Source organism: Scardinius erythrophthalmus (assembly GCF_964197995.2).
Source record: "Scardinius erythrophthalmus genome assembly, chromosome: 14".
NCBI classification, from domain to species: Eukaryota; Metazoa; Chordata; class Actinopteri; order Cypriniformes; family Leuciscidae; genus Scardinius; species Scardinius erythrophthalmus.
Genome location: NC_138234.1, coordinates 10,633,151 through 10,660,038, shown reverse-complemented (window position 1 = coordinate 10,660,038; position 26,888 = coordinate 10,633,151). Strand labels below are relative to the sequence as shown.

The 26,888-nt window shown below is 36.3% G+C and overlaps 2 long non-coding RNA genes across 2 annotated transcripts in view; both read left to right on the top strand.

Annotated features, from left to right (window-relative positions):
* Nucleotides 1-26,888, top strand: part of LOC308701967 — a 756,660-nt gene that overhangs the window by 461,074 nt on the left and 268,698 nt on the right. The gene's annotated exons all lie outside the window — the stretch shown is intronic.
* LOC308702656 lies at nt 11,187-15,012 on the top strand. The gene is made up of 4 exons (XR_014031632.1): nt 11,187-11,503; nt 11,641-11,835; nt 13,427-13,539; nt 14,275-15,012. It is a non-coding gene; the product is annotated as an uncharacterized lncRNA (long non-coding RNA).

Here is a 26,888-nt window from a genome sequence, read left to right as displayed (position 1 = left end):
GAGCTTTTGGGCTGGAAATCACCGTTCCAATCTGGCAACACTGCAAGGGAGACTCAGTTTGAATGCGCGATTAAGTTACCAAATATGGTTCCTCGCCCGATAAAGGGTTAATTTGCTTTGTTTTGTTTACTTCAAAAGTAAAGCTATTTTCAATTTCTTCAGGTTCAGGATATGTGCAGTAAAAGGTTAAAATAAACCCCATTTCAGGCTGCTATTAGTATAATAAAACCATTGTCAAATTAGCTTTTTTTGCTGTTTTTGACCATAGATGGTCAAGATGTTGTAAAATATAACAAGTAACAATTTCCCTAGGTCAGAATTGTAAAGAAAAATGTGTCCATTTGTCTCTGTGAGTTGTTTACATCAAAAGTTATGCCAGTTTATATCATATTTAGATTTTTCGGGTTTGGTGCAAAGGGTTAAAAATAAAGCATTTTGGACATTATTTCAGCTTGGTACCCAAGATGGTTTTACAAAGCCTGAAATCAGTAAAAGTGTCAATGTATGTCTAAAGTGGATAAATGTCTAAAGTGGACTATCGAAATAAAGTGAAACCGTCAAAGATATTACGTACAGGATGGATTATTAGTCGCTTTCTTGTAATGATGACCGTTTGTCTTTATCTGTTCCAGATTCAGGTTTATCTCCAGTATGTGCTGCTGCTGTAATCCTGGTGTTCTACAGCTAACTGCTGGTGTGGGGGAACACAGGACAAATTGCAATGGATATAGTAAAGCTAAAAATTCAAATTACATACAGCTTATTTTACAAGATCTCATATATCTTGTTTATCTGATTTATGATTTGTTTGATTTATGTTAAAATCAAGTTCTGTTTTGTTGTTTTATTAACACGTGTTTTGGTTTCACTGTTTGCCTCTGCTTGCCTGTTCTGTTTTATGTTGATTTCTCTCTCTCTCTGTATTTACTTGTATTCTTTTTCCATTGTCTCGTGTCGTTAATATTTTACACAAGCCTCTTTCACACAGAGATCCTGGAAAATACACTGATTATGTGTCCCGGGATCGTTTGATTTTGGTTCAATCACACTGCCAGTGTTTTTCCTGAACCTGCACGTGCGTTCACACATATGCTGTAAAGATCCCAAGTTACATGACATTTTGTGCCGATATTTTTGTCATCCCTTTGTTCCTTGATGAACACCCTTTTTTTGTGTGTTAATATTTCATATTTCACTGTCATTTGCCAACTCCTCCACAGCTGGAAAGATATATGTATGTTCATGTGATAAATGGCATTAAAAACATCTTATGAACATCCTTTTAATGGTGAAATCCTAGTTTGGACACTAGATGGTGGTCTAATGCAGTATGTATAGCCTACTGCTTGTAGAATACACACACTTTATGTAGCCTAGTAATAAAATATCAGACAATTTATCCATCTCATTGTTCCCCCTAGTGTTCAAGTCCCTCTAGTGGTCAAGTGTTGTTATATTTGTATTTCTAAGGATCTTTGGGATTGAAATGCAGAGAGGATGTAGCAATAGATGCGAACACACGTTTGATGCAGGATATTATTTACATTTGGAAGAACATGGCAGCTAAGAAGTTATTCATTGTCAACAACCCAAAGTAAGAACTTAGACCGTTTTATGCTCTTTTATTTGATCAAAATGAATGTTTTTGTGTAGGCCTATGTTAGATCTTCCTGGGTGCTGCGATGGTCACGTGACGTTATCTTAACCCTCTGGGCTTCTTCGCCCGAAAACGGGCGAAAACTTGAACGTTTCGAATTGTTTAATTTTTTTGCTTCATCGGATGGGGGTGAAACTTGGTGACTTTTGTTTTATTACCTATATGAACACACAAAAAAATCAAGGAGATGATTCTGATATGTTAAAGGGTCGTAAAAAAAAAAAGTCACACTTAGCTTCCTCCCGCCCGAAAACGGGCGACATAGGAAATGAATGGGAAATACGAAAAAATAGGAAAACTCAGAGAAACTTTTGGTGGTACAAGCTACAGATCAGCCACTGTGCTTAAAAAAAGTGTACAGCAATGAAGGGGTGACACTCTAGAACATCAAGAGTGCAAATAAGACACCCTCCCCCCCACACACACACACACAGAGAGAGAAATGAACTGGTAAGACTGAAACAGCAAATTTTGCCCCAAACTATATACAAATGATATAATCATAATAACTCCAAAACTATAGCAAGGAGAGTCAAAAGGTAGGTATCGTTTGAAAGAACTCTTTTTAATTTTTTTGAAAATTTAAATTACATTACATTTGGACATTGTCCTGCCAAGAAACAGCGGATAAAAGTAAATATATATATATAATTTTTATTATGATTTTGCATATCTTTCTTATTTGTCATGGAATAACTCAGGAAGGAAATAAGGTAGGAGGAAAATTCTTTTTTAGTGAAGTCCCCCTACATGTTAGCTGCATCTGGATAAAAAAATAATAATTTTTGGACAAAGGAATCAAAAGTTACAGCATTTGGAAAAGAGATAGCCTTTTTGTACAGTCTTTGACACCCCCTCATGGGCAATTTTTTCTTCATGAAGAATATCTTGTCATAAAAGCAATAGATTATGTTAATTTTGGGCTCATTTTAATTGTAATAATATGCTGTAAAAAATGAAGTGCCATTTTCAATTATCTGAGAATGTTTCATGAGCTGTATGATGTTTTTGACACATTGCAGTACATTATTTTATAGATTATGAAAAAAAAGAAATTCTATTTATCAGCAAATAACTCAGCAATACTTAAGAGTTTTTCAAAGTGGATACATTCACTGTAAAGTTCAGACTCTAAGCTTTCAAATGACATCAACTTTGTGTTAATCAAGGCAAGATTTTTTAAAAATATGGTAAAGAATATTTTCGCAGCTAGGTGGCGCCTGCTGGCGGTACACTCGGTTTTAGAGGAATTACTCAGCACTCGTTAGGAGTTAATAAAATTTTTATTTTTAAGTATTTTTTTTTTTATTTTTTTTTAGGATACTATGCATCCTGATAAAGTTCCCTTGGCCTTTGGAATTAAAATAGCCCCACATCATCACATAGCCTTCACCATACTTGGAGATTGGCAAAAAAAAAAAAAAAAAAAAAAAATACTTAAAAATAAAAATCTGCCTGCCTCTATGGGAATTTAACATAGGGGTGTCCAAACTTATGCACCCTGTATTTTAAGGAAGAACATTTATTTATTTACGATACATTATTCATTCACAAAGAAAATTGGTGTCCTTAAAGGTTGGATTTTTCCTAATTTTTTAAATTAAGGCATTAAGTTCAGTTTCCAAAAGATGATTTTTTATTCCTCTTTTTAGTCAACTTTAGTATGGGTGCCTAAACTTATGCATAGCACTGTATGTAATGTATAAAGCCTATTGTTAATAGGATTAACTCTCCTTCACCCACACTAGTGTTTTGTTCACTGTAAAAAAATCTTTTGTTGACTTAACTCATTATTTTTTGTTATCTTTTTGCATGGATTTTTTTGAGTTTTACTAACTTATTTATAAAAGTGTACCTGACAAATTTGGATAAGTTTACCTGACAAGTTATAAAGTACAATGAACTGATTTAATTTAGTTAAGTAAACTTTGAATTTAAGTTCAGTCAACTAAAGCTAAGTTTTCTAAACTACATCCAATAAGTTCAGCAAATTAAAGATTAGTTTTCTAAACTACACCCAATAAGTTCAGTCAACTAAAGTTAAGTTTTCTAAACTACACCCAATAAGTTCAGCAAACTAAAGATTAGTTTTCTAAACTACACCCAATAAGTTCAGCCAACTAAAGTGGTGTTTTAAAAACTGCAGCAGTACCAAATAATGAATTACTACTAGAACATTAATTTGTAAAATACATTTGATTTAAAAAAAATATGTAAAATTGACGATCACTGATACAATTTACAATAAGTTAATTAGTTAAGTCACCTTTATTTATATAGCACTTTTTACAATACAGATTGTATCAAAGCAGCACAGTGATAACATGAAAATAATACAACAAAGTTTGTTTCTAGGAGAAAATTGCGTCATCTTTCACCTTAAGTAAGGCAAATCAATAATATTGTTGAATATTAAATGTCCCTAACTAAGCAAGCCAAAAGCCAAGGCAACAGTGGCAAGGAACCAAAACTCCATCAGGTGACAGAATGGAGAAAAAAACCCTTGGGAGAACCCAGGCTCAGTCACTCAGTTCACCTCTGGGCAAAGAACGAACAGTGTATGATTATGATTCAGGCAGCATTACAGGTCAGAAGTCAGATTGGATCAGAACATTCAGAATATTATCCAGTTTCATCTGACTGGAAGTCGGAGTCACGCCGGTATGGAGACGAGTTTGTTGAGGATCAGTGCTGATGGCTGTAGTGTCGATGAGGCCTTCACAGGGCTGATGAGGCTGGCACTTCAGGGATGCGTTGTGGACGTGTCCAGGCGCAGGTCCACCACCTGATCTGGATACGGCCCGGATCCGGCTGACTTCAGTAAACCTTGGAATAAACAAAAAGACTAACATTAGCGTAGATGCCATTCTTCTTATGATGTAACAAGTACATCAGGTGTTATATACAATTCAATTTTTTTTTGCAATGAACTGCAATGAAATTGCAGAAAACAACCTTGTGAAAAGGTGTTTTACACCTGTCTCAATGCATGTCTTGTGGATTAATCTGTTACATTAAACAAGATCAACCCACAGCATTCAATATAGAAACATCCTTTGTTCCAAAAGATACCGTTTAAACATTGTTTAACACATTAAAGACCTATGAATTGGCTTAAATGCCATTTTAATATCAACTAAGTTACCAATTATTTATGCTCTCAAGCTTCAACAAATTCATCAATTAAACTAAACACTCTAAAATGCCACTCCCACAACATACCAACACATGAAACATCCTGTTCACAACATTCCTTTCAAAAAGAAACTATGAAAAGCATTAAAGGTGTTGTTCCAACCCTGTAAGACTTTCGTTCATCTTCGGAACACAAATTAAGATATTTTTGATGAAATCTGAGAACTGGCTCACTCCTTCATAGACTGCTGGGTAATCGATATCTGCCAGCCCAGAATAAATTGTAAAAACATTGTTACAATAGTCCAAGTGACTACAGTGGCTCAACCTTAAGTTTATCAAGCAACGAGAATACTTCGTAAAAAAAAGAAAAGAAAAAATACTTTTTTCAACTATTCTTTTTCTTCTGTGTGGGCCTCAAAATGAGTTCGCGAGAGCGCCACAACCATTTCCAATATCAATAAAAACAGTAACATTTATAAGTACAGATATAATAAGTTACTTATTTTACACACATCAATTCAAATTGATAGTTAATTTTAATGATTGCCAAAGATTGCAGTGAAAACTCACCTGTATCTGGTGCTCTGCAACTTGTGTAGTGACTGAGGTAATAAATCCGGTTGGTGAACAAGCTTTTAGTCAACTTGACGGAACCTGTGAGTCAACACGAGGAAATACAATGAGCGAATCTTCTATGTGCAAAACACTCTGATTTGAAATACACTCAATAATCTTAAATTTGTGACAATATCATGACTAATTCACCCTATTATCAAGATTTCTTAAAACATGAACAAAGCGTGATGACATGGCGCAAGATCCAAACTACGAATAGAAATAATGAAAACATTCAAACCACAGACGTATTAATTGTACATCACCCATTTCGATTCAATATGACATTTACTTTTGTAATTCAAAGATTGTGGTCAAAACTTACGTATATCTGGCGCTCTGCAACTGAGTTGAATTGAAGTGAATGAGGTAAAAAAGAAAGAAAAAAAGACTCATATTAGCTTGTGCAAAAATGACATTATATGACCCCTTTAAATTTGTGACAACATTGTGAATAATTCACCCTATTATCAAGATTTCTTAAAACATGAACAAAAGCGCATTGAAATGGCGCGAGGCAAAATCCAAACACTGAATAGTAATAATGAAAACCGTGACATTTCAAACCACAGACGTATTACTTGCTATTTATATCACCCATAACGATTCAATTTGACAGTAACTTTTTTTTTAATTCAAAGATTGTGGTGAAGACTTACCTATATCTGGTAGAGCTCTGCAACTGAGATGAAACTGAGGTAAAAGAAAAAATCCTGTTTGGTCCGGTTGGTGAACAAGCAGCTTTTAATCAACTTGACTGAAGCTTGAACACAAGGAAGTAAAAAAATCAGTGAATCGTCTATGTGCTCAAATCCATCCATGATGGATTGAATCTGACCATGAATAAAAACTGCTAGACAATTTTTTAGTGTAATTTAATTAATCTGTGCTCATAATTGCAAATAACAGGTTAGAGTGATATAATAATAAAAATGTAACAATACAAAGCAATTTTGTTAGTTGGACAGCAACAAGAATGGAAATAAAGCAAGTCAAAGTGCTTTCTTGCCGTTTCATTAACTAAATAAAATACAAGATAACTTGGGAAACTAAATGGTATTCAAACAAAAACTATTTTTGTGTGTGTTACCTGATGAATGACTCTGTTCTTTGAAGAGCAGCAGTATTTGAGAAGAATGGCAGCATTTACCAACTGGCCTGAAAACAATCATATATATAACTTGCACAGTACATTACATCATAATAAAACTAAGTACATGGTAGATTTCTACACTTACTAGAACATTAAAACAAACAAATGGAGTGATACACTGCACTTTAACAAATATGATATATTTTTAAGTACATAGCTAAAACCTTTTCGGCCTTGTCTGCCTCACATCAATCAAAAGTCAGCTTCCTTCAGTGCTGTTTCTGAAGCCTCTGAGGACAGTTGAGAAGAAAGTGTCTACTAATTTGTCAAAGGAGAATACGTTAACAACTCAAGCACACTAGCCAATTAATTAACAGTTAATTAATTAATAAACGTGAATATTTAACTAATGACTAACTTAGAAATGTGTGTAGTTACAGTTGCAGATGCTAAGTTAAGTAACATCAGTTAGCAGTTAACGTACCTAACTAAGTTAGACTAACTAAGATAGCTAGACTTATTTTACAACATAAACACACTCAATTTAAATCAACACCAAATCTTATGTTTTGGTAAATACTCTATTTAAAAAGGTTTCATGAATTTGCACTTACCCTCGTCTGATATAGGCTAAACGTCTGAAAACACTGGACGATGTCAGCGTACGCAGTAACGAAGGCAGTGGGCTATAAAATACGGTTCAGATAAAATATGGCATTGAAAAACTTTGCCGTTGTTTTATGGTAAACATGTTATTTACAATGATTTTATGAATTCAAACTTACCTTCGTCTGATGTAAATCTCACAGAAAATACCGGACGTTATCAGCGCGCAAGATTTGAATGGAGCAGGAGCGGGAATTAACGGCTCGAAAACAATGTCGGTCTAGAAAATACAGTAAAAATAAAAACGTTAGAACATTGAACAAATGTTGACGTTATGTTCTGGCAAACATGTTATTTAAAATAGTTTTATGAATTCACACTTACCATACGTTTTCTCAGAAAATACCGGACGCTCTCTGCGGCTGCGCGCGCAAGAACTGCAGCGAGTCAGCGGGGGAGGGGGAGGAGAGGCTCGAGAGTCGGTTCAAAAAAAGATTCCATTAACAGCCTGCGTCAGTCTTGTGTTTATATACTGTCTATGGTCTTGTGTGATTCAGTTCCAAATGCGAAGCCTGAAATGTCCGTAGGCTACGTGATGGACGGGCCGGCTCCGTTTTAACCCCGAAATTACTGTTTTTATGCAGTGTCAGTGCCTCTGGCCTGCTGCCTGCATCAGCAAATTCACGATTAACAAAAAAACTACTGCCTTGTGCATCGACCAATCAGCGTGTTGTCAAGGCAGAATTTCAGGCACAATCATATTAAACAGACACATAGGGAATCATTTAAATTACTTGACATTTTGAGTGCATAACACTTAAAATCTTAATCTGAAAGATTTTTGCTGCCAGATGAGTACATTAAAATCAAATGTTTAATTTTTGATGCAAAAACTTGTAAGTAATGTTAAGTTATGACAACTTGATTTCTTTATTAACGACAACATTGGGGTTTACAGTGTAATGTTTTTAATGTACACACTAATAAAATTGAAGTTTAGGTTTTCATGCAGTCTACCAGACAGCAAGATATATAGATAAATTAAGTTTAGTTTACTAAGTTTAGTTTACAAATTTACTTCTAATAAAGCACTAGAGTATAATTGAAGTAAAACCAGCAGAAAATTTAGTGCAGTTGTTTCAACTTACATTTATAAGTTAAAATAACAATTATACTTGTTAATTCAACAGAAAATCTAGTGCAGTTGTTTAAACATACATTTTTGAGTTAAAATAACAATTTAAGTCGTTCATTCAACTTTCAGTCTAGTTGAGGACAAGAAAACTTACAATTTTTTGTTGTCTGGACAATCTAGTTATCTCTACTCACAAAAATAAGTTGAAATAACTAAATTGCAAAAATATTTTTTACAGTGTTCCCTGATTCGTCATCATCATCTTACAGAACTGGAGCAGGAGTGGATATCTTGAGCTGTACTCATCACTGCATCTGGACTTTACCACTATCAAGTGAAACTTGAGGTGCTATTTTTCTATCTGATTATGATCTTGATCTCATTCTGTTATGCTATAAAAAAAATCAAGATTGTTAGAAGCATTAAGTTAGTTTCTCATCAAAATTGATGAAAACACAATAAATAATGAACAAAATTATACATTGTAAGTCATACATTGCATTTATTCTTAACATGACCCAGACACTGGCAGAAAAAGAAAAAAAAACAGGATATGACCCCTATAAGGGAAAAAGGTTATCAAGAATAGTTCTGCTTAGAGAGAACTGATGCTAGATCTAGAAATAACTTCTGAAACTGCACTCTCAGAAATAAAGGTACAAGGGGTCAATGGGGCCGTACCTTTTCAACCAATTAGATACTAATATGTACCCATAAAGGAACAGATCACTTAAACATGAAAATTCTGTCATTATTTACTCACCCTCAAGTTGTTTAGGACCTGTATGAACAGTCTTCTGCTGAACACAAAAGCAGTAAGAAGACAGTTTATGAGCCCCATTGACTTCCATAGTAGGGTAAAAAATACTATGGAAGTCAATGGGGCTCATCAACTGTTTGATTACCATCATTCTTCAAAATATCATCTTTTGTGTTCAGCAGAAGACTGTTCATACAGGTCCTAAACAACTTGAGGGTGAGTAAATGATGACAGAATTTTCATTTTTAAGTGAACTATTCCTTTAAGGAGTAAATAAGGTACCTTTTGAAAGCACCCCCCAATTAACAGCTTTTGTACCTTTTTTTCTGAGTGTAGTTTCAGTAGTTATTTCCGACTCAAAGTATGTGATATTTTCATTTCTCACAGTAGTATCATTGTTTGTCAGACATCATCATTGATAGTTCATAGTTTCTCTGTTGGCTTCATGTGAGCAGGAATGGAAAAAACACCTGCAACGACATGCTTTTCACAGAAATGCTATTCACTCAGACTGACACCTCAGACATGCATTCACACAAACACGCTATTCACACCTCAGAGATACACTCACAAACTGCCATCAAACACAGACCTCCAGCAGGAGACACATGCCCATGCAGAAGCTGTTTGTCTACCCAACAGGTCAAACCACATATATCTGTGCAGATGTGTGTAAATGAATAAATGAGACCACATCCAGGGTTCACTTTGACTCCTTTTGACGAGAAGTTTGTATCTACGTTTTACACATTTGACCTGAAGAGTAACACATACAAATACTCCCATGGTCATAGGATACCAAAATCAAAGTCCCTGTAGATAAATACTTTTAAAGATTTTAGGAGAGCATTTAATTAGTCCATTGTTAATATCACACTTTAAACCCCTTCAGGATGATCCTGCTGTATGTCCGCTGTGATGTGGTGATTCTCAAAAACCCCAAACTCAACCATTGACTCAACCATTGAGAGTCGTTGCAGGATGTTCTTAGTGAAATGATCACAATCTGGGTCTTGTACTCATCTTGTGATCATCTTCTCATAGCGATTGGTGCATAAATCACACGATCCTCCTCTTCAACTTTCTGTAAAAAAATGCATAACACAAGATATAATAATAATAATAATAATAATAATAATAATTGTGAAGTTATATAGTTTTTCAAACTAATAAGGCTTTCATAATCATCTGAAGGTGCTGTTGTGTGTGTGTGTGTGTGTGTGTGTGTGTGTGTGTGTGTGTGTGTGTGTGTGTGTGTGTGTGTCACGTTCCTGCTAGCACAAGTACATGATGACAAAGGTGAATAAAAACAAATCAAGTCTTTACACAGTAAAAAACGTTGGGTTATTTGTGTAACCCAACCGTTGGGTTACACATATTGGGTCAATATGTTGGGTTATCTTAAAATTTATTGGGTCATTTGTTTATGTCGTTGGTTTATTTTTAGTTATAACCTAACCGTTGGGTTAAATAACCTACGGTTTCCGCAGCGACAGTTCAAATTTTAACGGTCCAGTGACAGACAGTCAACACAGAAGCTGCTGCTGCATCTTGATTATAAAATGTAAGTCATATCGTTTTTATATACGTATAACATTAAGTATTGTATACTGAGACGTTGAATATAATTACTCTAAAACTGAATTTTATATTTTAAAAAAACGAAGTTCCCCTTAGTCCGTTTTAATGATCTCCGGGAAGTGAGATCGATTGGAAATTAATCCTAGCTATCCCCGTTAGCTCGCTAGCAGAAATAAAATAATTAATTAAAAATTATACTAGTAAAACCATTTAGAGATGTACGTTACTACTACTGAGTTACCTACTACAATATTATACTAAGTAAGTTATGTCTAATCTGAAATCATAGCATTACGCCTGTTTTACGGTATTCGTGATAGCAAATTTAAGGGACTTTAGTGATGGTCTGTCACAGCTGAAGCAGTGCTCCAGACTGGTAATGTACTTTTTTCGTACAGGTGCGACTACAATTGTCACTAAATGCGGAACGAAAGAGCTCTGAACCGTACTAGTGCACGGACCATTTATCAGCTCGGCCTCGCGGCGCGAGCTCAGACATCGGTCACACGACACCACAACAGTGCGGTGAGAAGCCTTTGAATTCGCTGAAATCTCCGCGATGAAAGAAAGATGAAAAAGTGCAGATATTCCTAACAAAATTGAAGTGGAAAACATGAGAAACACTTTGTAACAAATAAACTATTAGTTCATGATTAGTTAAAGAAAGTTTGTTATGTTTTCCAATACACAGATTACCTTGATTTACTGTAGTAACAAGTTTTTAAGGACTAGTTTACTTTTTTGAAAATATTTCTTTTTTTTTCTGATTCATTCTAACACAGGAAGGAGTAAATTAAAGTTTTACGCTACTGGATGACAATGGTTCTCAACTTTGGTCCTGGACAGTGTACAATAGTACACATTTTGGATGTCTTCCTTATCTGGCACCGGTCTTGGAGTCCCTCTACTAACAAGCTGGTAAGTTGAATAATGATTAGAGATACCAAATGTGCAGTGCTGGGGCTACTACAGATCCAGGTACAGATAATTACTTATGTTTTTTTTTTTCCAGCTGTCTTCACTTATTTTAATACAGTATGTTTTAATTTCAATAGAGTCTGAGCTGTCTGATGACTGACAATGTTTGAGTGGCAAAAGAAAAGCAAGAAGTCCTCACAGCCAAGTCGAGGAGTTCATGAGAGACACACAACACCTCAACAAACTGCAGTGCATGGAATTGATCCTCTGGAACAAAAACTACCGAAGAAATCATTAGAGAACATCCTAGACTTCACAATTTTCTTGGAATGGTGAGTTTAATGAAGTTCAGTACAGAGGGTATGCGTGTGACGTAGTAGTGGGAAGTTCGGATAATTTTACTGACTTGGATCTTTAAATCTCGTTCATAAAAATGAACAAATCTTTTTTCAAGTCATTTCGTTCATTTCATATTTATTTAAATGTTATGTCAATAGCCAAATTCCCCAAACACATCAAATGTTGATCACATTTAGAATAAGAAAAAAATTGCAATGCAAGGAAGAGGCCAAATTATGAGAAACAGAAACGATTAAAGGTCCTGTTCTTCGTGATCCCATTTTTCAAACTTTAGTTAGTGTGTAATGTTGCTGTTAGAGCATAAATAATACCTGTAAAATGATAAAGCTCAAAGTTCAGTGCCAAGTGAGATATTTTATTTAACAGAAGTCCCCTTTCAAAGTCAACAGTGAACGGCTTGTTTGGACTACTTCCCTCTACTTCCTGCTTTTAATGACGTCACTAGAACAGTTTTTTGACTAACCTCCGCCCACAGGAATACACAAAAAAAGGGGGCGTGGTCTTGTTGCGCTCCCACGGAGAAGAGGAAGAGTTGCGTTTGTAGAGTGTGTTTGTCGCCATGTCGTCGAGACGCTGATATTTTCTTCCCGGAGTCAAATCACCTTTGTTTGGCCTTCCCAGGGGCGCTGTACTTAGAGATCAATGTGATCATCTATGTTCTTTGGGTCTGATTCCGGCTCAAATTGAATTTAAATTAAAGACATGTTTACAATAACACTGAGAGCATGCATCTCCACGTTATGGTTAGAGGCGTGACCTTTCCGGGCAACGTGCGCTAAGCTGCTGTCGAATCACAACACAGGAACCGCTGCACAATCAGAACTCGTTATGTATTTCTGAAGGAGGGACTTCATAGAGCAAGGAAGTTATCAGCCCGTTTTTAGGACAGTGAAAACAGCGGTATACAGATAAGGAAATTGTGTGAAAAATACTGTTTTTTTTTTTTTTTACACGCGAAACATGAACACATATTATATTGCACACTAAACACAATCAAAGCTTCAAAAACACAGGAAAAACGGGACCTTTAATTGATTTATCTGGGTCTTCAGGCTATGCAGTCTGTTAGTTTACCTCAACTCCCAATCTAAGCCGTTAAAACATTAGTAACTCATTTATGGTCCAGCGCTGTCATGTGACAAAAGAATGAAAGACTCAGAAGAATCAGACCCGAAGACTCGAGAGGTGAACTAATCCATTCTCTTTCCGGTACTGACAGCATAGCCTCTATGAGACTGACAGGAAGAACGAAATATGAATATCCATGATCACTGGATCTTTGATAAGTTGTAAGGAACACTATATCGAGTCCAACCTTTAGTTTAAACTGATAATCATTTGTTTTACTCACGTTTTCGCAGTTACCCCTATTAAATCCAGTCATGCAGCAGCTCTTCGGCGGGAAAGTGACGTCAGTGCATACCCTCTATAGGGAAGGAGTGTCTTATTTTGGAAAATTGTTTTGGCTGTGTCTAAGTGCATATGAAATTAGGTTGACACACGTGTGGTATAGTTGAAAACTGGAATTTTTTTTTCTTTTTTCTTTTTTCTTGTCTTTCAAAGATGATCCCGGAGAAATGGCCTGACATCCTGCCATCATCGCCATACCTCACAAATGGAAAAATGGTGTGTCCAACATATGCTGAAATGAAGTGCAGCTTTTTGACATTAAGTCTGTAAGTAAAAGCAACACTATCAAATCAACTTTGATAAATTACACTGCTCTTCGGCTTATGTTCGTCCACTTCTTCTTTTCTTCAATGATTCCGCTTGTTAATGGGATTGTTCATCCAAAATTGCTCGCCCTCATGTCGTTCTAAACCTGTAAGACTTTCTCTCATCTTAGGATCACAAAAGAAGATCTTTTAGATGAAATCTAAGAGATTTCTGTCCCTCCATTGACAATCTACACAAGTACCGCTTTCAAGCCCCAGAAAGGTAGTAAAGACTTCATTAAAGTAATCCAAGTGACTCCAGTGGTTTAATCTTAATTTTAAATTATGTTTAAGGGATAGAATATACTCATGTCACTTCATAAAATTGAGGTTAAACCACTGGAGTAACATGTATTACCTTTATGATGTGTTTGCTACCTTTCTGGGGATTATAAGTGATAGTTGTGTAGCTGTCAATGGAGGGACAGAAATCTGTAAGACTCATCAAAAAGATCTTTATTTGTGTTCCGAAGATGAACAAAAGTCTTACAGGTTTGGAATGACAAGAGGGCGAGTAATTAATGACAGAATTTACATTTTTGGGTGAACTAATCCTTTAACGGCAGGTGTAATGACTAATTAGAGTGACCATAATTTAATTCAATACAGCACTGCTTTGATGTAACTTTTTCATAATTTAACACTGTTGATGTTGTCACAGTGCATGCCCAACTGAACATTATTTATTCTTTTAAGGATGGAGACAAGTGAGAAACAGTGAGACAAGCCCGGATCCACATGGCTTGATGCTTAATTGGGGACGAAGAGAACTCACAAGTTTTTATCATATTCAGTGTGGAAGCAGTTGAACAGAAGACTTTATTTCAAGCAATGGATGTGTTTCAAAAATGTTTTACATCTATGACAAACTACTTCAAGACCTCTGCACCCATTTTGGGAGTTTTTGTAGCATGCAAACTTTAATATATCTAGAGATATATCTGGAGGAGTTCCTGCCTCATTAAGAACTATCATCATCATCATCATTAGGTCCAGTATTCAACATATGTATTTGTAGTTTTATTACTCAAGGTATGTTTACACTAACACATCAATGCATTCAGTGTACAGTGAAGAACTTTTAATAAAGTTGTGATTAGGATTTATTGTTATTAATTTGTGTATTCTTTCCATATTTGTATAGGTTATTGAATTAAATAGGTTATTAATGTGTAGTTCTTAATTTAGTGTTCATTTTGAATTTTTGTGTGCTGTATGCTGTACAATTGTATGTATGCTATGTGTATTTTTGTGTAGGTTTTGAATGTGTTCTGTTTGTACATATTTGCATAGGTTTTGAATTTATTATGTGTGTTGTATGTACAATTATGTATATTTACATTAAATCCTAGACTCCACAATACATAGTTTGTAATTGAAAAATATATTTGTTGAAACATATGTATTGTTTATACAAATAAACAATCTGTATTTGAAAACAATGTGTATTTTATTTATTAAAATAAGGTCATAAATAAAAATAAATATTTAACTCAACTGTTGGGTTATTTTAACCCAACTGTATTTTAACCCAATGCATTGGGTTAAAATAACCCACAGTTGGGAAGGTGCTATACCAATCCACAGTTGGGTTATTCGTTGGGTTATTTTTAACCCAACATTTTTAAGTGAGTAATACAGTGGTTCTCAACCTTTTTTGGGCCAGTGCCCCCTATCCAATATCCAGGTCCCTGACCCAAAACTAATGAGCGAGCAGGAACAAGTGAGATTTAACAGATGAAATAAGTACAAAATTGTCATTTATTAATACAATCATAAAACTAATCTCCACAGTGATTAATCCAAAACAAAAAAGCTATAAACTGCATTGGCATAGCAATACCAGTGTTTCTCACAGGATTTTTGGTAAATCTGTGGTGGGTGGACCTCGGGCCTTCCAGGGGGGTGCGTTTTAAAGTTAAAATCAATCAATCTGATGCACTTTGAGAGTTCAAAATTAAAAGCTCCAACCCATATTCAGTGTGTAAATTAAACAAAGAAAAATTCAAACCTCTATTAGTTGTGTCTGTCTACATTACACTAATAATTATATTATTAATCCCATGACAGTAATAGCCATATATTGTAAAACAAATTAACGGAAAAATAAAGGACGGTCATTGTCAGCGCAAAACACATTTTTGAGCACGTGAATGCTGATTCTTGTCAGCGCTGGATTCTAGTCAGTGCTTGAGCGCTGGTCTATGACTGGAAAAATAATAGTCATTGCAGTAACGATACATAGCTTAGGCTACATGTCGCATTAAACTGGAAGAAGAATCACAACAAGCATATCGGTGAGAACACTCATTTAAACAGCATATACACACACCCGAACTTGACTGCACATCATATTTTTGACATTATTGATACTGCTTTCAATTGTAATGCAATAGAAATGAGCACAAAAAAACCTGCCTAGTGCCTACCTACAACACTGACAGTGGACTTTTTTTGTAATTTTTTTTTTTTTGAGCGCTGTTGGCGTATTCTTTCCCGCACACATGCGTCATATGACATCACACTCTGCGCATATGTTTTACAACAGAATTTAACATATACATACACTTTTTAAATAGCCCACTTAAAGTGTTTATTACAAATAAATTACTAAATGCTTAAACTGAATAAAAGTAAATTAACAAAATAAAGGATAACTGTTGATAACAAGGATAAAGGCAGGTAAATCACCACCACACATAAACATATTTCTTACGCCCCATAGATGAGACCGGACGAACTCAAATGCAAGAGGGAGACTTAAATACAGGAAAGTAACAATGGGAACTAATGAGGGAACAGGTGAACAGAATGAGTTATCAAATGAGTAACCATGGAAACAAAGACAGCAAACACACTCAAACTGAACATAACTGTGACTGTACGCCCCTTCCCGGAAAGGAGTGACCTGGAACCAACAGTTCCAATGAGGGAGGAGGCTGAGTTGGAGGACAGGAACCAGTGAGGTGCAGATGGTGGGAGGAGCCAGGGAGAAGCCAACAGTTTTCGTTTATTCGTATTTTTTGGCTTATAATTTTGAGTGACAGATGTTGTATTTAATGTAGCCTATTTTTCTCGGTGACATGATTGTTGTTGACAGTATCATAAGACAAATAACAAATACAATTCTTGCATAGCCAACATTATATATTTGTTATACCAAATCACTCTTTCTTTCTTTAGGGGAAATTTATTCTAAGTGGATAACAGGTGAACAGCGGAAGAGAACCTATCAGGGAGCGGGACGGGAAAAACAGTCCCGCGCAGACCTGTACCTGATGGAGCTGAGGGGCCGAGGGAGTGAGGGAGGAGCAAAGGCAGAGAAGTCAGGGCAATGACCCGAGGCGGAGCCAGGGGATCAGTGGCTGGAGGCAGAGCCAGGGGATCTAGGGGTAGAAGGCCCGAGGTGGATCTACGTCGCAGAGAGGCTGATGGGGGGCATTCAGAGTTGGGCGGGATCAGCGCGGGCATGGAATAATTCTCTTCCTAAATCCATTTCTCAGAGGTCCCTGACTCACCCTCTGTGAAGGGAATGTCAGCGAGGCTCCAATCCCCCCGGACTCCACTCTTACTGGTGATCACACACCTGGTCAGACTCATATTCAGGCTCAGTCGTTTCATCTTGCGCCGGCTCTTCATCTGCGGTGGGCTCAGACGTCGTGTCCATCCCACGAGGGTGGTGTCAGGATGGACTCTGACTCAGAAGTGGGGCTGGTGATGTCCCTCTCAGGACCGAGGATGAACTCAGATACATTGTTCACCAGCAACCACTCCATATAGATATGTCACAGTTATTTTCAGTTTAGAGTTTGTTTTCAGTCATTGCACTTTTTCCACTTGTCTGAGTTCGTCATTTGTTACCATGGTTTCTCATTAGATCAGTTATTCTGTCCAACTGTGTCCAAAGTAGTTCCCTTTGTTTGTTCCTTGTATTTAAGTCCTCGTGTTTCATTTGAGTTGTTTCCCATCTCGTCAGTGATCAGTTGTTACCTTGCCTGCTTGCATTGAGTTTCATGTTGTGGATTATCCATTAAAGGCTTGGATAAAATGGATAAAACAACCGTACGTGACAGAAGACCAGACCAAAGACAAGATATTTGCGGCGTCGCAACAGTGTGAGGTTTATGTGAAAGATCATTATACTATGAAAGCCCATTTCCTCCACATAAGAAAAAAAAATCATGCTCTGATAAAAGTCAAATTATGAGATTAAAAATTCTAAATTATGTCATTCCATTCCATTTTAAGTCAGAATTTCAACATTGAAATCTCATTATTTCAGCTTTGTGATATTTTTGTACTTTTTAAGTGATAATTTTGACTTTTAAATCTCATAATTTTTCTTTATGTGGTGGAAATGGGATTCCATATATATTATACAGACAAAAACACAAGCGCACACTGATCAGGATCTGAAATTATAAAAAATACTCAACAAATTAACAATAAATTGTCTCACCGTTTTCTGTGCGTTTCTTTTGTAGAATGTCGTCTCAGCGTAAGTGATCTCATCTGAACAAGTCTCAACTGTATGAACAATAATAAATGCATTAAAACAGCAAGATTAAAACTAGATCTGGTTCTTCACAACATATATGTCAGTATTAGGGCTTTCTAAGTTAACAGCAGTTTTTAAAAATGGCATTAACAAATTTCATTTGCTTTAGACCTATAACTTTTTCACAGACAAAAAGTTCCTAAAAGAGTATTCATCATTAAATTTAGAGAGAAACATAAATCACCTACATTTACACTTTTTGACAAAACTAAAGTCTTTTACATTATTTGTATTTATTCAGCTTTTAGGCTCAACAAGAACAACAAAAGTCATCATTCATATATATTTTAATTTGAGCAACAGCTGCATCTTTGCACATGTAAGGCTACGTTCATAAAATGGAGACATCTTTTTTTAATGAAAAATAAACATTTCTGTTTTTGCATTTCCAGTGTTGATGCTGTTTGAGAAATACAGAGTCTGTTTTTTGTGCAAGTGAGACAAGTAAAGAGCGACATTCTGTGTCATTATTTAGAAATAGACATGAATTCTGATATGAGTGCTATTGTGTTTGACAGAAATTGTCAAACACAATAACTACACGCTAGTTTGGTTTCAAAGGATGTTAACTACAACATTATGAGAATAATTTTAATGAAATGATAAAAATAGGACTATTATTTGGCTACAATTTTAGAGCATATTTTCTATTTATTATTTGTTTGTTTAAAAGCTGTATGTAACACTTGCCTTCTTTGTCAATTTTTCTACATTTCCTGCAGATCCAGAAGATCCAAAATCCTGTAACAATCATCAGAGATCCAGCAGAGATCAACACTATCAGAGACACTGAGACTGGAGGAGGAGAAGAAGAGTAAAAAGAGAGACAGTCATTAGTGTGAGTGAACGCATCAGTCTGATCTACAACAGAAGACAGAGATCAGGTCAGTAAATACACACATCTATCATCAGTGCTGTGGTACCTGCACATGTGTGACAGAGTGTGTTGATGTCCAGATGTGTGGTCTGGTTGCTGATGGGATTGTTCAGCACACAGCTGTAGGTGTTTTTATCCTGATATTCCACCTCAAGAGGTAGAGAGAGACTGATGCTGAGATCACACACACTGATGCTGGACAATACACTGATTCCTGCGTACCAGGAGAGAGTCGCATCACTCACATTCAACACTGATGAACACACCAGTGAACATGATGATGATGATGATGAAGAACATTGTGAAGAGTTACTGATGACAGGAACAGGCAGACGAGCTGGAAAACATGAGAGAATAATAAGGAATATGGATCAATCTAATAAAGTTAATGAGTGTGTTTGTCATCCCACACACTGAAATAATTTAATAATGTAAATAGTTGCAGTAACAACAAGAATATGAACATTTGGGCAAATGACGTCTCGACTCACCATAGACAGAAACACTGAATGTTTTTGATGTCAGTTTCAGTCCATTTATCACTAGTTGATAAACTCCAGTATGTTCAGTTGTGGTGTTTGTGATCGTCAGAGATCCAGTTTGATCGTCCAGCTTCAGTCTGTCTCTGAATCTCCCATCAGGAACATCATCATATGTGGAGAAGATTTGGTTCTTCTTTTTGATTTTAGCTATGAGAGAGTTATTAGCTCCAAATTTCCACAGTATGTCGTCCCTTTCATGTATTTCAGTAAGATCAGTGTTTAGAGTAACAGAATCTCCCTCCATCACTGACACTGAATCACCAAACACACCTGGAGAACAAACAGATTTTAGAGATTAAGGCTCCTGATGGTTTTACAAAGTCAGCTGAAGTTGAGAAAATCCAGAGCATCAGCAGAAACACAATGTAAAATGTCTTTAAACCGCTACCGTACAGAGAAACTGTCAGAATAAAGCAGAGAAAACACAAATGTCAATTTTAAAGGGTAACTCTCGCCAAAATGCAACCTAGGGTCTTTTTGTGAATCTACCCGAGGCGAACATTCGTTTAAAAGCGAATGGAAACGCCACTTTTAAGACTGACCGTATTTTTGTTTTCGGTCAAATTGATTTTTGAATGCGAATGATTGGGGCATTTCTATGATAGCATCAAAAATCACTATTTTTAAAACACCAAGAAGGCTCAACACAACATGAAACTTACAAAGTATCACCAGGAGCTCTACACATGAACTTGAGCATTGAAAACATTGTGTACACAGAGTTTACTAAAAAGAAAGATTTTGAACACAACCCAACAAGCGGTAATTCTTTGGATTTTCATACTAAATATGCCAGGCTATTTAATACATTAAAACATAAATGCATAAACCCCAAAATATGAACTCAAAGCAAACAGATTTCCAAAAAAAAGCTAAAACCGTTATAGTCTTATAGTTGAGTTGAATTTAAAGTTTCTATCTTAAATGTACAGTAAGACCAGGATCAAAATGATGGTTTACATGTAAGTCTGGTTACTTCAAAGTTTAATGTTTGCTGCATCAGAATTATTAGGTACATCTTGATATAATCTATGGATTGAAGCGTTATGGTGCATCACATCCTTATCTAGTGTTTAAAGTTACATAACATATTGAAAATAAATACATGATTGAAAGTACAGTTTTATTTGTGCTGGATATTTTAATGATTTTTTTTTTAATAGATGAGATTTAGATCACTATCTAGTCTGCGCTATAAGGTTGTGTATTAGTTCAACTTATATGAAAATAACCTAAGTTGAACAGTAGCAGACATGCTTTTCCTAAAAACAGAAAAAAAAAAACTTACACATTTTCTTTATAACTTACCAATCAGACTCCAGCTGCACAAACAGAAAACAAACATGCGAGACATTTTCTTCAGTTGTTCAACATGTATTGTGACAGCAGAACTGGTGTGTGAATCCTCCCACCGTTTGACACTCCTCACTCCTCACTCACAATGTTATAGGTCATCTGACCCCTGTTAAGACTTCTATTGTTCTTAATGTATTAATATTTTATATTTTAATCAAGTCAATAAAAATCATTATCTTTTTACCCCATACGGGTTCATATTAGAATCAGATTCAGAATGAGCTTCATTCACCAAGTGTGCGCAAACACACAAGGAATTTGTTATGGTTTTTCATTTAGAGTCTAACAAAAGGGCACCGCCCCAGTGAACACTTTCATTCTGAGAGAGCAGTTACCTGACTGCTTTAAATGGATAAAAGTAAAATATTGTGGGAATTGTGGATAACCTGTAAAATGCAGCTCAACTCTAGATTTGTATATTTAGGCTACTCTAAATTTTAGTGAATTGAAAAACTAGAGTAAAAGATAAAACCATCTGGCATCTCACAGTTTGACTGAAGTTCATCATCTCTTAGTCAAACTGAAAGAGGCTGTGGTTGGTTTTTACAGAAATGAGGTTTGACCTGCTGGTGGACAGACATTTAGGTGACACTGGGAATTTAGTGCTTGTGTGTTTAGTTTGAAGGTGAAGAGTTTCTTCCTGTCCTGATTGGGGGAGGGGTGGGGGGGGGGGTCATGTGATAATGAGCTGATGAATTGAATCAGGTGTGTTAGGCAGTGTTGGGGGTCCTTCAGGAGCAGGATTGGGGAACACTGCTTTAGACAGTATAGAGCGATGATGTGTGTGAAATTGTAAAGCTCTATTCATTCCATATTCTGTTTTCTACAGTAGAGATAAAAAAAAGAAGAAGAAACAATTAATTATTTTCAGAAATATTGTTTATCTTCATTGCTTGAAATTTGAAGGAATATTAGCTGTGGGTATACTAGCATGTTTTACAAAATAACCAAAGTACTTCAACAAAAACCTTTATTTTGTAGAAAACAGCAATCATAATTAGAGAACAATAACTATCGCATCACAAAAGAAAACATTACAACTAAAATCTGAGGCTTACAGCAGTCAAAATGTAGTAGGAGGTGACCCTTGCCTTTTAATGACCTTAGCACATCTGCGGCCACAAGACATCACTAGATTCTCACACTGCTCTGGTGTGATCTTGGTCCACTCTTGGTCCAGTCTCTTCCACAGTTCGGTAACTGTAGTGGGTTTCTTAGCCATAACTTTGTCGCCAAGGATTTTCAATTGAGTTTAGATCAGGACTCTGGGCTGGCCATTTAATTATGTCAATGTCCTCAGCTTCAAGGAACTGCTTTACCCGCTTTGCAGTGTGACAGAGGGCATTGTCTTGCATGGAAATTGCTGGCTGATTGGGATATACTTGCAGGGAAGGAACCACATGTTGCCGAAGGAGGTTCTGATAAACATTTCCATTCACCCTGCTATGCAGCTGTATAGGCCCAGCTCCTGCTTCAGAAAACATCCCCCAAACCATGACACTTCCTCCTCCACCTCTGACAGACTTTGTTACTCACTTTGGGTTCAATCTTTCCCCAGTTTGACGCCGAACATAATGTTTCTCATCGGACCCAAATAAATTAAACTTACTTTCATCACTAAAGTGAACTTTTGACCAGTTCTCCTCTGTCCACACGACATGCTCCTCTGCAAAGGTTAGTCTAGCCTTTTGATTCTTTCTGCTGATGAGAAGCTTGGTCACTGCAGAGTGAGCTTTCAGTCCAAATGCTCTTAAACGACGAGACACTAGCTATACATGGACACTTATAATCGGATTGACGGCTCAATCAGACTTAAACCTTAATGTAAACACCTTAATCGATCCAATTGAGCTCGATCCAAATGAAATTTCGATCGGATTGAAAGGGGTGGTTTATTCCTTTTGTAATCCGATCGAGAGAACATGTAAACACTTGATCGGATTGAAAACCGAAAGTGAAAGGACTGCGCATGAGCAATGACGTTAGCGTAATGACGTATGATGCGCGGAACGAGCTGTTCTTCCTGTTGCATAAAGTGTCGTATGAATAAGTGTTCAGTCATTCTAAAGTTCTCATTTCACTCAGCATCTGTGAAGTGATGCAGGACAACGTCTCACCAGTCCTTGTTTCAGTCTTTGTCCTCATCCACAGACGACTGGTTTTGGGCATTTTTACTGCGTGATAAGCAGCACGGCAAAACGGTTAATGCTCATTATCTCCAAATCATGACTAGAGACAGATTAATATTACGTCTGCTGTTTAAAACAAATAAAGAACCAATAGAGGATAATAGTTATGCGCGGACAGCGGGAAACTCTTATTGCAGTGTGCGCATGTCAAAAAATCTATTCCGATTTGAGACTTTGTGACTAACGCGCACATCAACCCGATTACTTTATTTATCGTTCATGTAAATACCGTGTTCGGATTCATCAATCGTATTGATTTCATTCCGATTGAACCAAAAGGTGTCCATGTATGCCGAGAGCTCTGAACTGGTGAGCAATTCCAGCTGCAGTGTTGAACCGATTCCCCATTGAAAGTCTCTGCATCAGTGGCGGCTGGTGATAATTTTTTTTGGGGGGGGGGGGGGGGGGGGGGCTTTTGTGCTTTTGTGTGTGTGTGTGTGGGGGGGGGGGGTGTGGTATTCAACCCTCTGATTATCTTCATTTGGGACGACACTAGTTATCTTTGGGGTCCCCAGACAATAACATTTAATTTTGTAACAGAATGTAGTTTTAAAAGTAAAAAATGATCATTTTAGCTACTAGATGGCTCCACTGTATGAAATCACAATTCTAACAATAAAAATGTTTTTTTTACATTTTTTTCACATTCATGGCACAATTCAAACGGGACCAGAAAATAATTATTTTCTCCCATTCACTTGCATTGACGGTTTTTCAACCTAGAGGTCCAGTGGGGTTAGCGGAAGGGGCGGGACTTACCAGCTCTATAGACATCCATTTGTCCGGCGTCCCTCTCACACAGGGTTGCCAACTCTCACGCATCTCGCGTGACAGTCACGCATTCAGCCTCAATCTCACGCTCTCACGCTCAACAAAGAAATCTCACGCAAAAATAGACATTCTTCTGTGCTGTATTTTTTTTTTTTCACTCATGTGCACTAAATTTCAGAATTACAAACAATTCAGGCTCTTAACTACTGGATGGACCACTAGTTATGGCGCAAATTAGTTAAAAATCTCCCAGAACCTAGAGCGAGCACGCATGCGAGACAGAGACTGTCGTCCAACCGATAGCCAGAGTTGCCAGATTGGGCGGTTTACCGCCCAATTGGGCGGTTTTGCAATCTATTTTGCGGGCAAAAATGGGTTTGGGCGGGTGGATAAAAGTTGGGCTGGTTTCGGATCAGTTCGGCGGGTTTTTGTTCCCGAAACACCGGCACTTCAGATCTTTATTCCTGCGACCCAATGTTCAGCAGGCAGCAGTCTCACTCACTCACACACACACTACAACTCTGGCTGATGTGCCCATGTGCCCCCTAATCTCACAACACTCCCTCCCACTAGTGACGCACGCACGCCAACACAGATTTGAATGTTGCGATATGATTTTGTCAAAGGTTTAATAGACAGACGAAATGGAAGAAGAACGCGTGAGTGTTTGAATCGAGATCACAGACTTTTAAAAAATGGTGCAGCTCTGTAACGACACATTTCATCCTCTGTTGAAACGAAAGTGGCTATAACTTCGGTCAACCTCATCTATAAGCAAGGGCAAAAAAAAAAAAAAACAAAAAAAAAAAAACAATTTCATTTGAATTAATATCTGTAATAAAAAAAAAAACGATTTTAAAATCACTACAAAAAAAAAACGATTTTTTTTCTCCAAGCCCTAATATGCATGTTTTATGTTGCCATTTGAAATAACTGAAATGTTAAAGTGAGTTATTTTTTGTCCATATATCCACTGTTTTTATGTTACAGAATGATTTTTTTCCAAGCGACTTTTATTGACAATAAAGAGACTCATCAATAAGTTGATCGCATTATTTTCCATAACATAAGCTTATAGTTTAGTAGAATAGTCTGATTGAGGTCAGTAGCCTACTTTTGCGTTCATTTGATTGAATATTGTTTCTAAAATTGGATAGGCTAAGTCGAAAAATGGGTCATTTTAAAGCTGGTTAATGATTTTAATGTGTTTAAACGAGAAACAAGCCACACAAAAAATTGGGCGGTTTTTTGGGCGGTTTTTGACGAGGTTTTGGGCTGGAAAACCTTGCTGGCACCTGGCAACCCTGCCGATAGCGCGCGCACGCACGGCAGAGAGGGAAAGTCTTACAACAGCGCATTTTATCAGTTGCGGCGCCTTCATCTATCTATAGGCTACACGTATATTCACATCAAATGTTAACGCAGAGGAACGGGACACTGCAGTTCACAAAAGTTCATTATTTGCATGTGCTTTAAAGCCTTGCCGGTTAAACATGTCATTCACTGCTGATGCGCTGTTCAAATATGCGCTTTACTATGGGGTGAGATTTCGGTCACAATTCTGCGCGCGCAAGATCACATTTTGAGCGTGCAAAAGGGCATTTCGCACGCGCGTGAACTGAGTTTTGCGGAGAAATGTTCGTCTCGCAGATAAGAAAATATTGCGAGGAACGAAAATCAATTTTGCATTTAAAATAAGTATTTGGATGTGCGCGGTCGTTCTCTTTCGCGTGTGCAAAGTTTCACTTTCTTGCTCCTTTCATACCAGCCGTGAGCGCTCTCTAAGCCCAGACGGCTCGCTTGCTCAACACAACCCAGCGTTACAATATGCCATAATTCCAGCCAATCAGAGATAAGACTGCTAAATTCTGATTGGCTGGCTTGAAAACCAATCACAAGACTCCCTGCAACACCGACTGCGGAAGAGAACTAGTGCAGTTGAGTTTATTATTTATGAAAAATATTCAAAAACTTCACTGTAATTCACTGTATTGTTGGCAAATTCAGTTCACACATCACCGCTGTCCTGATGGTTATACTATAAGACTTATTTTGTATAAATATCGTTTTGCGTATTTTTTACGATTATTATTTATGAAAAATATTCAAAAACTTCACTGTAATTCACTGGCAAATTCAGTTCACACATCACTGCTGTCCTGAAGGTTATACAACAACACTTATTTTGATAAAATATATATTTTAAATTGTATATACAATTGTACTGTAAATGTATAATTTTTATGATTTTTTATGAAAAATATTCAATAACTTTACTGCAATTCACTGTATTGTTGCCAAATTCAGTTCACACATCACTGATGTCCTGATGGTTATACTACAACACTTATTTAAAAAAAAAAAAAATTAAGTTGTAAATACAATTGTAAATTTATGATTTTTTTAAATGATTTTTATGAAAATATTCAATAACTTTGGACATCAGTAATGTGTGAACTTAATTTGGCAACAATACAGTGAATTACAGTTATGTTATTGAATATTTTTCATAAAAATCATAATTATACATTTACAATTGTATATACAAATTAAAATATATATTTTTCCCTAAAATAAGTGTTGTAGTATAACCATCAGGACAGCAGCGATGTGTGGACTGAATTTGGCAACAATACAGCGAATTACAGTGAAGTTATTGAATATGTTTCATAAAAATCATAAAAATTCTACATTTACAATTGTATATACAATTTAGAATATATATTTTGCCTAAATAAGTGTTGTAGTATAACCATCAGGACAGCAGTGATATGTGAACTGAATTTGGCAACAATACAGTAAATTAGAATATTTTTCATAAAAATCATAAATGTACAATTGTATATACAACTTAAAATATATTTTCCCCAAAATAAGTGTTGTAGTATAACCATCAGGACAGCAATGATGTGTGAACTGAATTTGGCAACAATACAGTGAATTACAGTTATGTTATTGAATATTTTTCATAAAAATCATAAAAATTATACATTTACAATTGTATATATAATTTAAAA